The sequence below is a fragment of the Dasypus novemcinctus genome, chromosome 1 (genome assembly GCF_030445035.2).
Source record: "Dasypus novemcinctus isolate mDasNov1 chromosome 1, mDasNov1.1.hap2, whole genome shotgun sequence".
In the NCBI taxonomy this organism is placed as follows: Eukaryota; Metazoa; Chordata; class Mammalia; order Cingulata; family Dasypodidae; genus Dasypus; species Dasypus novemcinctus.
The window spans coordinates 172642869-172659742 of NC_080673.1; positions in this window are offsets into that span (position 1 = coordinate 172642869).

A 16874-nucleotide genomic window follows, 5' to 3' on the forward strand; every position below is an offset into this window, starting at 1 on the left:
CTACGCAAACTTAAGATTTAAGGCTTAAGTATTCTATGCTCTTTTCTACTTTTCCCTTTTTCCATCTATAAATAGTAGATGATTCCATTTCATTTTAATAAAGTTTATGTAGAAGGCTAATCTAGAGTAAAATCTCTGGTGAAAATGTAATAGACAAAGCACCTAAGTATTTCTCTACAATGATTGCATTATTAAATAATTAACAAAAATGAATATATAGTATTATTTTAAACACGTATATATGCAATTGCCAATACATACACATACATATATGCATAAATGTATATATATACTTATGTAAAAAAAAAACCTGAACAAAAGAGTTGCATTATATACTGTGCTAGTTAAGAGTATAAATTCTAAAGTCAGATAGCCAGAATTTTAATACTGTCTCTTTCCATTTACACCTATGTGAAATTTTACAAGTGATTTTAGTCATTCTGGTATTTAATTTCCTTATCTATTAAATTAAAACAACAATAAGATATGGCATACCTCTATGATATTTTGAGGTTTAACTGTGTTAATGTACATAAAATGCTAAGGTACTTAGTACTTGGCACATAATATGTTCCATATACCCATTACAAATAAATGTGTATATATATATGAATACATGAACACTTGCACACATACATATGTATAAAGTATATATGTTTTTGTGGGTATGTGTGTATATTGATAGATGTGGAAGGTGGAGACATGTACAACTGAAAACAACTTGATTTCTTTCCTTTCACCCTTCAAGTTCAAACTACTTTGGAAATTGTTCCAGTTGGAATTGTTCCTATTGTTTAAACTTTAATGGATGCATGTCCCTCAGGTATTTAAAAACATTCCAGTGAATGTGAGAAAAAAGACTTATTTCAATAAGTCCAGATTCTTGGAGTTTCAGAACTCTAAATTTCAAATTTAAAGCTTCTCTCTGTTCATAACTCTGAACTACTACAAAACTGAGGCAACTGCAAGAGAATGAAGAAGCTAAGGTACTTTTGTGCTATTTCCCCATCAGGGTGTCTAGTCTTCTTTCCCACATTCACTAGTCTACCCCTGTACTCACCAAGGATTCAGTGCTGAGATAAGATAAGCAAAAATCAGAATGGGTGGACAGAAATACTATAAACAGCCATAGCAGGTAGTTGGCCCCACCCTGGTTGGAGCACTTATGTGCTGTTTTTAGGTAACACCTCTCCATTCACTGGGGATCTCTCACATGCTCTTAAGAGTTATAAGCATCTTCTGGCAGATGACATAAGAGGAAGCTCACTCAGCCTCTGAAGATTCAATTGTATATTTCAAGGTATTTTTTTTTACCTTTCTAGGTAGTTTTTATGATCTGTAAGTTCACTGCCTCTAGCCCATGGGAAACATGCAACTTTAAGCCCTGGTCATTGTGAGTGCAATTGCTTTAGAAATTATGTCATCTATTTCAATGGAGAGTGGACATATATCCTATGGAATGACAAATTATGAATTGCATTGCCAAACCATGTTCTGTACATGCTGGGGAATATGTATAAATTCTCTGTATTGACCCCTTGAGGTTTTTGATAAGGAAGAAATTCTTCTATCCCTACCCTATGTTAATTCACAAAACTCACAAACTGTACTCTCTAAAGGTACACTCTAATTTCCGGTCTCATTCATGGTTGCTTATGAATCTTTACTAGCCTGGATTTCAGTGAGCATGTATTTAGCTGTGAATCATTTGCAAATCTTGCTTAGATGGCCTATCTCCTTTTAAAAATTTTGTATAACTTATCACTTATGGGATTATTCTCGTTCTTAGTACATTGCAAAATATGATCCAGAAAATGTTGCATTTTAGTAGTCTATTACATATCTTTATGTTTACATACACAAAACAAACACATATGTACATAAGGTAGAAATATTAAAATTCAATAATACTCAAAATAAAGACTGTATAAGCAGAGAAGAAAGAGTGATAAAATAAAAAGAATGGGGTTATTCTCAGTAGGTTTTATTCATTGTAAAAAGAAAATTGCACAATTATTGGAAGGAGAATTTTAAAACTAAAGTCATCTTAGATTAGTCTGAAAAGACCAAAAAGAAACCAGGTAATTGTCAAATATTAGTTGTTTGTATATACTTGAAAATTTATAAGTCAGTAAGCAACAGAGAAAATTACATTAAAATTTCAAAGTCATCAATATCTATTTTCATTCCTTATTCTATTTTTTTCTCTCTCTCCTCCCTTCTCATCCATCTGTTACCTATGCAATTATCTGTTCATCTGTTTTATCACTATGCTAAAAGCTGAATCGATGCCAAATGATAGGGCCCATCCACAGGGATCAAATACAAATTTATAGTACCATTTTAAATGTATAAAAATATAGAATTTTATACATATTATGTAATTTATTTCCACAACATTCTCTGAGATATGTAGTTGAAATTATTTCTCATATTATGGATAGATGAATAAGGTATGGTAAACTTATCAAAGTGAACCAGTATAGGAACAAGATTCAGGAAACTAAAGGATATATAATTTTGTAAAATATGGATAATAGCTTGTCTAATTTTTCTAAAGTTAATTTTATGTTTTTTGTTTGTTTGATTCATGTGATGTAGCCTATTGAGAAGTTCTGGAAAATTTAATAACATTAAAAAAATTCTCTCAATATTCTTGTAATATGTTAGTAAATAGAGAATCTCTTTAAAAATAAGTATATTAAAAATAGCCATTGATAACATAGATTGAGCATTTATGCTGTGGCAGGGGCTTCAAGCATTATCTAGTTCTACATTCATAACAACTCTACATAATTATTTATTTATTGTAATGTAGCAAATTATCTCAACACTTAGGAGTTTTATATTAAATATTTATTAGTTTAAACAATATCTGAAATTCAGAATATCTCAGGGTGCCTTATGAAGTTGCACCAGAACTATTGACTGGGGCTGCAGATTTATTTTACTCATCTCAGAGAAGATCCATTTACAAACTAATTCACATTACAGGCAGAACTCTGGTCCTGGTAGGCATAGAATTGAGGGCCACAGTTTGTTGCTGGCTGTTGGCCACACGCCCCCTCAACTCCTTGCCATGTGGACCTCTTCAAAGGTACCACTATTGGGTAATTTGAAATATATATTCCAGAAAAAAAGCAAGTTCTTTATCTTAATTCCATCCCTGTAGATGTCAACCTATTGTAAATAGGATCTTTTGAAGATGTTATTTTTATTTAGGATGGGGCCAACCAAACCAGAATGTATCTTAAACCTATTAAAGAAGACCTTAAAAAACAGAAAGCCATTGGGAGGAGCTGTAAGCTGAAAGTCAACAGAATGTGGCAGAGAAAGGAGAGAATATCATTATGTGATAGGAAAACCAAGGAATTCAAGGATGGCTAGTGAGCCAGAACACTACCAGCCCCAGGAGGAAGCAAGCCTTCTAGCTTCAATACATTCCTGCTGTTAAGCTAAACAATGGAGTGATGTTTGTCTTAACAGCCTGGGAAATTGAGATGACTACCTTTCCTCTTTTTGATATATTGACAAATTTACCCACTCACCTTCATTTTGAAATTTTCAACTTTTTCTTGACTAGCTCTGAATTTGATCTTTGTGCAAATCCCATTTCTTAGGTTTAACATTAACTGTCATTTGTAAAGACCAAAAATTTTCACAGTCATCAAGTTCTGGTTCCATTATGTTCAATAGCCTTTTGCTTCATTTCTTTCCCTTCTTTCACAATTTAATTCAATCAACAGGAACAAAGTAGGTTACAGCTTCAATATTCTGGTTGAAAACCTTGGCTAGACCTCCCATTACATTAGGTGTATTTTCTACCTTCCATACAAATGCAGACAATAATGTTGATAAACTTCTGCTACTACATATCAAGGAATCTCCTTCCTCTACTTTCAGGTAATATTTACCTCTGTTACATACAACCTATCATTCACAACTTTATCAAAGATCTTTAGGGGCCTATTAATGTCTTAAATGTACTTTAGGCTTTTACTAACACTCTCTTCTCTATTCCCAGTTCAAAGCTATTCCCATACTTAGGTTTCCTTAAAACAGCAACCCCTATTCAGTTACCAACATTTGTATTAATTATCTATTGTATGTAAAAATTGTCCCAAAATTTATCATCTTAAAATAACAGAAATTTATTATCTCACATAATGTCTGAAGGTAAGAGATCTGCAAACAGTATATCTGGGCTCTTCTGACCCAGGATACCTACAAATTTGAAGTCTTGCTGTTCACAAGTGATGAAGTCATCTTAAGGTTTGACTGAGGCTGGATACTCCACTTCCTAGTCAATCAGATGGTTGGTGTCAGTGTCAGTTTAGTGAAAAATCATTAACGATAATATTTTCTTTAAAATATGTATAGATAATAATGATTGAGCATTTCAGCAGATGTTTGTGTATTGCCTAATTTTATACCCACAACAACTCTACCATGTGTATTAGTCAGTCAAAGTGGTGCTGAAGCAAAGTATCAGAAATCCGTTGGCTTTTATAAGGGGTATTTATTTGGGGTAAAAGCTTACAGTTACAAGGCCCTAAAGAGTCTGACTCAAGATTGCTTTCTAACCAAAGTCAATGCCATGTGTTGAAGCAAGATGGTGGGCCATCTCTGCTTGGTCTAAACTTCCCTCTTCCTCTTTAGGCTCTGTGGGCCCAGTTTCTTCTGATATCAGTTCTAGGTGGACATAGAGCTTGTCTCTCAGGGTTTCTCATCAGTCTGGCATAGGGTTCATTTCTTTCCAGGTTTTCTCAGTTGCTCTGCTACTCAGCAGCAAACTATCAGGCAAATAGCTCAGCTACCTCTGGGGCCCCAGGATTCAATATAACAGGGCTCTCCTCTTCCTGTGTATCTTCTTGAGTGTGTGTCCATTTAAATATGCCCACCAAGGGGCAGAGACACAACTTAAGTCACATCTTACTGACGTGGTCATATCAAAAGTCCTAAATTGATTTTATTAAGTGAACTTAAAACCTTTACATTTAATACAATTAAAGGGTATCACACCCAGAGGAACAGACCAGTTTACAAACATAATCTTTCTTTTTTTGGGGGAGTCACTAAAATAATCTCAAGCTGCCACACCGTGTAAATATTATTTCATGCCCATTTTATAGGTAAAGCTATCAAATATATTAATAAAGTGTGTATGGTCATGCAAGTATGGAGAAATAAGTGACTTGAAAGCAAACAGTTTTTATTTCAGAAAACTTAACTATCACTGTTGGAGATTGAATTACATAAGCGAGTTTGAACATGTTCTTTGCTTTTTTTAAATTTCTCTCCCCTTCCTCCCTCACCCCGGTTGTCTGTTCTCTGTGTCTATTTGCTGTGTGTTCTTTGTCCGCTTCTGTTGTCAGCAGCATGGGAATCTGTATTTTTTTTTGTTGCGTCATCTTGTCGTGTCAGTTCTCTGTGCGTGCAGCACCATTCCTGGGCAGGCTGCACTTTCTTTCGTGCTGGGCGGCTCTCCTTACGGGGTGCATTCCTTGCACGTGGGGCTCCCCTACACGGACGGGGACACCCCTGCATGGCAGGGCACTCCTTGCACCCATCAGCACTGCGCATGGGCCAGCTGCACACGGGTCAAGGAGGCTTGGGGTTTGAACCACGGACCTCCCATGTGATAAACGGATGCCCTAACCACTGGGCCAAGTCCACCACCCTGAATGTGTTCTTAATCTATTCCTATGGGTATGAACTCATTATAAATAGGACCTTTGAAGATGTAAGGGATGGTCAACTGAATCACTTCAGACTTTAACCTATGTTAATGGAGTCCTTTGTAAACAGAATGAAATTCACACACACACACACACACACACACACACACACACACACACACACAGCCTTAGAAAGAAGCCAGAAGTCCAAGGTTCCCAGAGGAGAAAGGAGACCTAATGTTGTGAATTGCCATGTGATAGCAGAGCCAAAGACCAAAGTGAGGGGAAATTGGAGTTGTAAAAAATAAGAAATTTATCTATTAGGAGTATTGGCTGTACTCCAGTCTAACTCCTTACATAGAATATGAGTTTGGAGGGAGGGAGAAAGAAAAATTATGTGTTCTGTTTTTGCCCTATCCTTAGAAAATTATTCTCTAAAAATCATAATATTTTAATATTGATGTTACCTAGATTCCATCATCCAGTTCTTCAGTACATGTTATAAATTTCTCACCACTTTCAGATATTTGAAGTTTGATTTTTTAAATAAACATTTTGTTTTAGAGCAATTTTAGTTTTATAGAATTATTGCAGAGATGGTACAGAGAGGTCCCACATATCCCACAACCAACTGCCCCCATAATGACCTCTTATATTAGTGAGGCATTTTTATCACAATTATTGAACCAATATTGTTACATTATAATTAATTTATGTCAATACATTTTATAGATTACATAAATTTTTACAATATACTGTTCTAGGCACACTATTACATTAGTAATCATGTCAACTTTGGGTCCTATTGGTTGTGCTAATTTCTCAGATTTTTGTGGTTTTCCTTTTTTTTTTTTAATGGCCATTATGGATTTACTCATATTGCCCAGAAAGACATGATAAATCCTAAGCCTTGGTCCTGTGGATGTGAGCCCATTATTTATATAGAATTTTTGAAAATGTTATTAGTTAAGGCAAGGCCACACTGAATCAGGGTGGACCTTAGTCCAATATAACTGGAATCCTGCTAAGCAGAGGAAATTGGGACAGAGGAAGAGGAGACAGTTTGGGACAAAGATGGCTACAGACAGAAGCAGAGATTGAGTTATGGATTGCTGGCAAGCTACCTGGTTTCGTTATATATACTGCATTATAATAGACCCATATGAGAGTATGATTTCCAAATATTTTTCCCATTCAAAAGATCATTTCCATTACTTGATAATGTATTTCAAAACACAAAAGTTTTAAATTTTGAGTATGTACAATTAATTTTTTTCTTATATTATTCATCTTTTTAGTATTCATTGCCAAATCAAGGATATGATGATTTCACCTCTATATTTTCATTAAGAAATTTATGGTCTTAGCTCTTAATTTAGTTTTTTCTTTATTTTCAGTTAATTTTTGTATATGGTTAAGTATAGGTGTCCCATCTCATTTCCAGACTCTCAAGTATATACCCTTGGTCTGTCTCACTCTATCCTAGTTTGTTTTGATAGTCTGGCATTCTACAAAGTTTTTAATTAAGAAATGTGAGTCATTTCTATTTTTCCATTCATTGTTAAATTCCATATGAAATTGAAGATATCCATATCAGCAAATAAAAGGCATTTAAGATTTTGGTAGGGATTGCATTGATCTGTAGATTGATTTAGGAAGTAGTGGACTCTTAAGAATAGCAAGTCTTCCAAGCAATTACCCAAGATGTCCTTCCATTTAGTTAGAGTTTCTTAAATTCCTTTCATCAATGTTTTATAGTTTTCAGTACACAATAATTTTACTCTGTAGGTTAAATTTTATTCCTATTTTTGTTTGTTTAGGTAGATAGATAGGTAGATAGATAGACAGACAGATAGATAGATAGACAGACAGAGGTTAGTTCTAGAAATAGAAATAAATAGAAAAAGAAATAGCTTAGATATAGATATGGATATGGATATAGATATTCTTTTGGATGCTATTATAAATGGAATCATATGCTTATTTTCTCTTTTCATTGATTGTATATGGAAATAACTGATATTTTCATGTACCCTAAATGATTCATTTACTACATCTAGTAGTTTTTTTGTGGCTTCTTTGAGATTTTCTCTACATAGGATCATGTCACCTATGAAGAGGTACTTTGAATTTTTCCTTTTCATTTTGGATGTTCTTTATTTTCTAGTTGAATTGCTCTGGTTAGGACTTGCAATATGTTGTATTAGGTCAGTAGTAATACCCTACTTTCAGTTCTAATTTTATTTACGTGTATCCTCTTTTTTATCTTTTTCAGTTTTGCTTAAGGTTTGCCAACATTATTGATCTTTTCAAAGAATCAATATGTATTTTTTTCTTGACTTGCTATTTTTTTTAAAATTTCAAGTCTTTGTTTCATTCTTTTCCAGTCTTTACTATTTCTTCCTTCTGCTTGCATAGACTTTATTTTTTTTTGATTTTTGTTTTTGTGTTTTGTTGTTTTAAATTATTTTTTATTATTTTAAAAGAAGATTACATAAATGTAATATATAAAAAAATAAGGGATTCCCATATGCCCCACTCCCTCTCCCTCTCACACTTTCCCATATCAACAACGTCCCTCATTAGTATTGTATATTTGTTACAAGTGATGAACACATATTGAAGCATTGCTACTAACTATAGATTATAGTTTACACTATAGTTTATACTCTGCCTGCGCAATTTTGTAGGTTATGACAAAATATGCAATGGATACAATGTATCCACCACTGCAATGTCATGCAGGACAATTCCAATATTCTCAAAATCTCCCATATTACACCTATTTTTCCCTCTCTCATCCCTCAGAACCTCTGGTAACCATTGCCTTTATATCAATATTAAGAGTTCTTCCATTGCTAGAATAATAATAAGTCTATAGTAGAATAATAATGTCTACTTTAGCCCACTGTTCATTCCCCATGTTTGAGGATTTGGGGATGGTGATGTCCACTCTGCTTCTAATTGAGAGGAAGCTTGCTTGCAGTTGCAGACACTCTGTTCCTTGGGATGCTAGCATAGACTTTCGTTGGCTCATCTTTTCTAGTTCCTTAAGGTGTAAAGGTAGGTTACTGATTTGAGAAGTTTCTTATTTTTGTAATGTAGGCATTTGCAGTTATAAATTTCCTTGGAGCTTTTCTTTCAGAGCATACTACAAATTGGGTATGTTATTTTTCATTTGCATTCATCTTTATGTATTTTCTAATTTCCCTTGAGATTTTTCCTTTCATGCATTTATTGCTTAAGAGTGTGTTGTTCAATTTCTATAGCTCTGTACATTTTCAGTTTTGTTCTGCTATTGTTTTCTAATTTCATTCCATTGTGCTTTGTATTATTTAAACTTTTAAAATTTATTCAAACCCACTTTGTGGCCTAACATTACATTTATCCTGGAGAATATTTGCTATGCACTTGAGAAGAATGTATATTATATTCTACTACTGTTGAGTAAAGTTTTCTCCATATGTCTGTTAAGTTTAGTTGGTTTATAGTTTTGCTCAGATCCTCAGTTTCCTTATTGTTCTTCTATCTAGATTTTCTACACATTATTCAAAGTAGTTTATGTCTCCAACAGTCACTGTAGAACTATTTCTTCCTTCAGTTCTGTCAATGATTGCTTAATATTTTGGGGGTTTTATTGTTAGGTGCTTATATATTTATAATCATTGCATTTTCTTGCTCAGTTGACACTGTTATCGGTATGTCATGACTTTTTCTCTTGTAATAATTTTGTCTTAATGTCTATTATGTCTGGCAATAACCTAGTCAGCTCGGCTTACTTTTATTGACCATTTTCAACTCTTTCACTTTCACTAAAGTTGGTACTAAATTTAGTCTTCTGTAAGCATCAAAGCATGTTATCATTGTTGTGGTTTTTATTTTCTAAATTCATTCTGTAATTCTCTGTCTTTTAACTGATGACATAAATCAGTTATTGGTAAAGGATGATTTTTCTCTTTACCATTTTTCTATTTGTTTTCTCTGCATCACATCACTTTTCTTCAATGCCTCCAATACTGTTTTGGGGGGATTTTATTTATTTTTTATTATACCCTTTTGATTCCCTCATTTTCTTTCCTGGATATTTTTAATTTACTTTTTTTTTAAGATTTTGTTTTTTATTTATTTCTCTCCCCTTCCCCACCCTCCCCCCACCCAGTTATCTGCTCTCTGTGTCCATTTGCTGTGTGTTCTTCTGCGTCTGCTTATATTCTTGTCAGCAGCACCGGGAATCTGTGTTTCTTTCTGTTGCATCATCTTGCTGCATCAGCTCTCCGTGTGTACAGTGCCACTCATGGGCAGGCTGCATTTTTTTTTGCACTGGGTAGCTCTCCTCACAGGGCGCACTCCTTGTACGTGGGGCTCCTCTACATGGGGGACACCCCTGCATGGCACAGCACTCCTTGCACACATCAGCACTGTGTGTGGGCCAGCTTATCACACAGGTCAGGAGGCCCTGGGTTTAAACCTTGGACCTCCCATGTGGTAGGCGGATACTCTATCTGTTGAGCCAAATCTACTTCCCTTAATTTACTTTTGTTGTGTATTGAATTCTGTCCCCCCAAAACTTTTATTCTAGTTGTTAACTCCTGGTCCTGAAAGTGTGACTATTTAAATTAAAATCACTTAATTCTGATTAATTAAAATGAGGCCAAATTGGATTAGTGTGGGTCCAAAATCAATATGACCAGTGTCCCTATAAGAAGAGGAAATTTGAGTACAGAAATAGACAGACATGACAGGGTAGTCATGATGTTATTATGGAGGCAGAGACCGAAGTACTATAGCTGCAAGCCAAGGAATGCCAAGGATTGACAGAAAACCACTACAAGAAGGGAAGAGACAAGGGAGTAGTCTCATCTACAGGATTCACGGGAAACATGGCCTTGAGGAGTCATTAATTTCAGACTCTAGCCTCCAGAATTATGAGACAATAAATTTTGGTTGTTGCAAATCACCCAACTTGTGGACTTTTGTTAAATTAGACCTAGGAAACAAAGACAGGTTTTACACTTTCAATGGGAAATACAGTTAACATCCTAAATTTATAACAATCTGGTTGTAATTGATACCAGTTTATCATATCATATAAAATTTTTGCTCATATACATCTTTATATGCCACCCCTTTAAGTTACTGTTACAAAGTGCATCATTATATATTATGTACCCATTAACATAGCCATATTTATTATTTTATACCAAATAAAAAACAAAATAGAAATTATCAAAAACACAAAAATACTGGACTTCATGTTTACCCATTAAATTACCTTATTTGAGGTTATTTACTACTTTATATAACTTCAATTTATTATCTAGTGTCCTTTCATATCAGCTTACCTTTAGCATTTTTATACAGTAAGTCTAGTAATAATGAACTAATGAAGATTTTGATTATATGGAATGTCAATTTACCCTTCATTTTTGATAGGATTTAAAATTATTGCTTGACAGTTTTACTTTTATTTTTGTACATATATATAGACAGTGCTAAGAAATCTACAATAAAACTGCTAGACTAAGAAATAAATTCATCAAAAAAGCAGGGTTGAAGGTAAACAAGCAAAGATCATTAGTGTTTCTACACACTATCAATGAACAAGTTGAGAAGGAAATAAATAAATAGCAACTAAATGAATAAAATATATTAGAATAAATTTAACCAAGGAAATAAAGGACTTATACAAAAGAACAAGAACAACAAAAACTACAAAAGTTTCCCAAAGGAAATCAAAGAAGACCTAAATAAATGGAAGGATATTCCATGTTCATGGAAAGGAACACTAAATAGTTAAGATGTCAATTTTACTGAAAATGATTTACAGATTCAAGGAAATCTCATTCAAAATTTCAACAACACTCTTTGATTAAATGGAAAGTTAATAATTAAAAATTTTTAAAAGTAAGAGGCCTGAATAACCAATAACATCTTGGAAATAACAAGGTATAACTCACACTTCCTCACTTTAACACTTTTACAAATGTACTGTAGTCAAAACAGCATAGTACTGGCAAAAGGATAGATACATAAGCTAATGGAATATAACTGAGATTTCAGCATAGAACTGGCAAAAGGATATATGTATAGACAAATGGAATCTAATTGAGGTTTCTGAAAGACCTTCACATCTTTATTAGTCAGCAAAAGGTGTGCTAATGCAAAATACCAGAAATTTGTTGATTTTCATAAAGGGTATTTATTTGGGGTAGGAGCTAACAGATACCAGGCCATAAAGCTTAAGTTACTTCCCTCACCAAAGTTTATTTTCATGTATTGGAACAAGATGGTTACTAGCATCTGCTAGGGTTCAGGCTTCCTGGGTTCCTCCAGGCTCAGTTCCTCTGTTTTCTCCACTAGGTCAGCTGTAGACTATCAGGTAAATAGTTCTGTCTCTCTCCCTGGGTCTCCAGCTTCAGGATCAAACTCCAACATCAAAACTCCAACATTAAAAGACCTCAACTCTGTTCTTTGTCATGCCTTTTATTTGCCTTTGCCATATCTTTCATCTTGTACCAGTAGGACATAACGCCCTACTGGCATAAGAGGCTTACATGATTACTTAATCAAAGAAACCTATGAACCCAATATAATCTAATATGCCCAGAGGAAAAGATCACTTTACAAATATAATGCAATATTTCTTTTTGGAATTCATCAATAATATCAAATGCCACAACATCTAAGGCCAATTGATTTTTGATAAGATTGCCAAGTCCACTCAATTAGGAAGGAAAATTCTTGTCAACAAGTGAATGAAGGAAGACCCTAATTCACCCCATATATTTAACTTTACTAAAAATTGTCCAAAACCGAAATATAAAAATCAGGACTATAACACTCATAGAAGATAATGTGGGAAGCATCTTCAGGATCTTGTATTTGGCAGTATTTTCTATGACTTTACATCCAAAGCACAAGTGACAAAATAAAAACATAGATAAAAGGGACCTCATCAAAGTTAAAAACTTTTGTGTATCAAAGGATTTTATCATGAAAGTGTATGGGAGTAAATATTTGGAAACCACATATCTGGTAAGGGTTTAATATCCAGGATATATAAAGAAATCTTAAAAATTGACAACGAACCTCATTTAAAAGTTGGGCAAAACTTGAATAGACATTTCTCCAAGGAAGATATACAAATCACCAAAAAACACATTAAAAGTTGGTCAACATCATTATGTATTAAAGAAATGCAAATCAAAGTCACAATGAGATACCATTTCACACCCACTAGAATGACTTCTAAACTCAGCAAATAAATGCATTACCTTTCTCCCAGCATGGGACTTGATTCCTGAGAATGAGTCTCCTTGGCACCAAGAGATAATTACCAAGAACCAAGTAGCAATGTATCTGGAAAAAGACCCTGACCAAAATGGGGAAATTAATTTGTATTGAATAATACTGAGATTTCAAAGTGAGTAGGTAAGTCATTTCAGAGGTAACGTTTATGCATGTCTCAGCAGGATCTCATTGACTGCCACACTAAACAGTGCCTCAAATGGCAGGGCTCCTGGGGGCTCTAGAGACATCTAGGTGCTATAAACAGGACAGACATGCTTAGAAATTTGGAACCCTATCTCACTAATGAAAGTGCTCTTACTGGAGGAAAGAGTGCAAAGGGGGTGAGATGGGGCATATGGGAATCCCCTATATTTTTTACAGATTTATTTACTTAATTAATTTATTATTTGTTATCCACCCCCCCCCCCCAGATGGTTCTCTTGTCTATCTGCTCATTGTTTGCTCACCTTCTGCAGAAGGCACTGGAAACCTCCCACATGGGATGCGAGTGCCCAAAGGCCTGAGCCACATATGCTCCCCAAGGGCTGTGATGTCTGCTGGCTTGTGGCATCTGTTCATTTAGGTGTTTGCTCATTTTAGTGGGTGTGGGCATCTGCTCATCTTTAGGAGGCACTGGGACCTTCCATGTGGTAGGTGGTTGCTCAACTGGTTGAGTCATATCTGCTTCCTCCTCCTATATTTTTTATGCAATATTTATATAATCTAAAACTTCTTTTAACATAAAAAGGAAGGGAGGGAGGAAGGGAAGGAAGGGAGGAACAGAAGAAGGGAGACGGAGAAAGGGGGAAGGGTGGAAGGAGGGAAGGGTGGAAGGAGGGAAGGGTGGAAGGAGGGAAGGAAGAAAGGAAGGAAGGAAGAAAGGAAGGAAAAATATAAAATTACAAGTTTTGGTGAGGATGTGGAGAAATAGGAATACTTAATAATTATTGTTAGGAATGTTTAATGATGCAGCCACTGTGCAAGACATTTAGGCAGTTCTGTGGAAAGTAAAGTATTGAATTATCACATGACCCAACAGTCACACTTTTATGTATATACACAGAAGTTTTATTAGCAGGGATTTGATCAAATATTTACACATCAGTGTTTACAGAAGCATTATTCACAATTACCAAAAGATGGAAGCAACTCAAGTATCTGACCACCAATGAATGGATAAATAATATGTGGTGTATACATACAATGAATATTATTCAGCCTTAAAAAGACATGAAGTTCTGATACATGAAACAGTATGGATGAACTTTGAAGACACATGTTGAAGGAAATATTCCAGAAACAAAAGGAAAATATTGTATGATCATAGTCATATGAAATAATTAGGATAAACAAACTCATAGAGTCTGAATATAACAGGTTAGCAGTGGCCAGTTAGGGGTAAGGAATGGACAGGCAATGCTTAAAATATATAGCACTTCTATTTGGGTTGATTGTAACATTTTGCTAATCGATGGTGGTGATGGCAGCACAACATTGCAAATGAATTATAGATATGCATGTGGTTAAAGGGAGAAATTTTAGGGTATATATGCTACTAGAATAAAATTTTTAAAAAACAACATGGGATGGGTCTGTACCACACAAACAGTGAACACCACTGTAAACAATGGACTATAGTTAATGGTAAAATTATAAAAATGTGCTTTTGGGAAGTGGAGGTGGCTCAGGCAACTGAGCTCCTGCCTACCACGTGGGAGGTGCATTGTTCAGTTCCTGATGCCTCCCAAAGAAGACAGCAAGCTGGTGTGATGGCAGGGACAGCAAGCTGACACAAGATGATGCAACAAGAGACACAAGAAGAAAAACATAATTAGAGATACAACAAAGCAGGGAGCAGAGATTCCTGGTTCCGCCTAAAGAAAAATGAGCAAGACAGCAAGCTGAAGCGGCAAGAGACACAAGATGAAAAAACATAATGAGAGATACAACTAGCCAGGGAATGGAGGTGGCTCAAGCAATTAGGCACCTCCCTCCCACATCTGAGGTCCTGGGTTCAGCTCCCAGGGCCTCCTAAAGACATAGCACACAGCAAGTGCAAACAATGAGAGGGTGGGGGGAAATAAATAAAATATATATTTTTTAAATGTACTTTTATTAATTTTAAGAAGTGTTCTACATTAATGCAAGGTGTTAATAAAGAGGTGGTATATGGGACCTCTGTATTTTATGCATGATTTTTCTGCAAACCCAAAAATTCTATAATTAAAAAAAACATTTTATGTACTCAGCACTGACTTTGGAAATCATGACTATTCAAGATTCTATAGGAAAATGTCTCATTAAAAACTTAAATGAAAATACATTACCTTCTGTTCTAAAAATAAAAATTATAGATTTAAATTATGCATTTGTAGATCAAACATATTTCTCTGGATAATGAATATTTCTAAAAGGAACATTTAATATTATTTTAGGAAAAATACAATCCAATGAGCTCTGAGAAGAAAGATAATTCACTTGTAAATACCTCTTTCTAGCAACAACACCATTAACAATACATGAAGAATTTCAATGCCAAACCCAAGCCACTTTAAGTGAACTGTTATTTTTGGTCACCCATTTCTTACAATTGGTATATTTTCGTTATTAGATATATTGAATTTCATTGCTTTATCTATAAAACATTGACGTCTTTGTATTATTCAAATCAGAAATGTATGCTAGTAAAGTCATTAAAACAGTTTTATACTTAAAGTTTATTCTGTTATTTCTGAAGGATTGATTTTACTGTTACACATTTTGATTCCAACTACTTGTGCACCCTTAGGTACTTCAGAAAGTTTGTTTTCCTTTCCTAAATTGTGGTCTTCTTGTATAGGGTGCTAATGAATCATTTTTTAAATAAGGAGAACTGACTTTAAATAAATGGAAACTATTAATATTTTCCTTAATTTGCTTATGATTCATGAATAGATATTTATTTTAGGGAATTTAAATTACTGTTCTGAAAAGGTAAAACATATTATTCTTATGTTTATAATTAGTAAAAGTTAGAGCAAGAGCAAAATTCACTCTCAATTTTGTCCTTATTCACAGTGTTCTGGACATCCTGGCCCTCTGTCATTTACTTGAACCCACAATTCTTATGAATGTCATAGGAATGATGGGCTTGCTGCTCCCACTGGTTGAATATTTATTCCCTGTCACCATTTTATTATCCTAATCTTAACACAGATGCTATCTCCTCAGAGATGACTTCCTTTTGTAAATTGGACCCTATGATCATAAAATCTCACTATCATGTTGTTGTTTTTTTTCTTCACAGCATTTAATTAAATTTTAAATTGTCTTATTTACTTATCATATTTTTCCACTGTCTGTCTCACCTCACTGGAAAATTCAATAATAGCTGTAGCAGTTTGATATGGTTATGAATTCCAAAAATATGTATTGGATTATGTTTGTAATCTGATCTGTACCAGGGCATGATTAAGATTAGGGCAATTGAGTCCCCCCCTTGGTGTGTGGGGCTCACAGATAAAAGGTATAGCAAAGAACAGAATTGAGGGTTTCTGATATTGGAGTTTTGATGTTGGAGTTTGATGCTGAAGACTTAAGCTGGAGCCCCAGGAATTAAGCTCGCAGAGGAAAAAGAAGCCAGCCCCAGGAAGAAAGGAATCTTAAACCCAGAGAGAAGCAAGACCCTGGAAGGGAGGAATCCAGGAAGCCTGGACCCTCACAACCGTTGGCAGCCATCTTGCTCCAAGAAGTGAAAATAGACTTTGGTGAGAAAAGTAACTTACGCTTTGTGGCCTGGTATCTGTAAGCTCCTACCCCAAATAAATACCCTTTGTAAAAACCAACCAATTTCTGGTATTTTGCATCAGCACCCCTTTGGCTGACTAATACAATGACACAGATCTGTTTATTTCGTTGTTGTTATTG